Raw genomic sequence first — 617 nt, 5'->3', positions numbered from 1 at the left:
TTTTTTTTTTTTTTTTTTTTTTTTTTTTTTTTTTTTTTTTTTTCTTCTTTTCCTCCCTTAAGACCTTTGGGATGTGGGGAATACCCAGCAGACTCGGCCATCAATGTAACTATGGACTTTGCTGCTGCTGGTGGTGTGACTATCTAATTTTTGTGATAGGGAAACATTCTTTTAAATAAAATAACAAAAAGTAATAAAAGTTTATTGAGCCACAGCTAAGCTGGGAAAGTCTTTGTTAAATGTGGCAAGATAACTCTTGAAGAAGTAATACACATGCGCTATAGAAAAATGTACTGGGGATTAGAGAATCTCAGTGGTTAAGAGCACTGATTGCCCTTGCAGAGGACCCATGTTCAGCTCCCAGCACCCACGTGGCAGCTAACACTTTGTACCTTCAGTTCCAGGGGATTCAATGCCTTCTTCTGGCCTCTGTGGCCATTGTATGCATGGATGCACTAACATACATGCAAGCAGAACACTGGTACAGATTTTAAAAAAAACATTTTTATTTACTGATTGGGTCTGGAGAGATGGCTCAGCAGTTAAGAGCATTTATGGCTCAGTTCAGCACCCATGTAGAGGCTCACAGTTATCTGTAACTCCAGTTCCAGGAGATC

The 617-nt window shown here is 39.4% G+C and overlaps 1 protein-coding gene across 1 annotated transcript in view; it reads left to right on the top strand.

Moving 5' to 3' along the window:
- The window catches only part of Cop1 (COP1 E3 ubiquitin ligase), a gene marked incomplete in the record, with an annotated part of 182,023 nt that extends 181,809 nt beyond the window's left edge, over nt 1-214 (top strand). The window contains 1 exon segment of the mRNA XM_008826109.3: nt 33-214.
- Between the last annotated feature and the right edge of the window lie 403 nt (nt 215-617).

Source organism: Nannospalax galili, unplaced genomic scaffold, assembly GCF_000622305.1.
Source record: "Nannospalax galili isolate Female #2095 unplaced genomic scaffold, S.galili_v1.0 scaffold429, whole genome shotgun sequence".
Classification (NCBI taxonomy): Eukaryota; Metazoa; Chordata; class Mammalia; order Rodentia; family Spalacidae; genus Nannospalax; species Nannospalax galili.
This window is presented reverse-complemented; position numbering and strand designations above follow the sequence as displayed.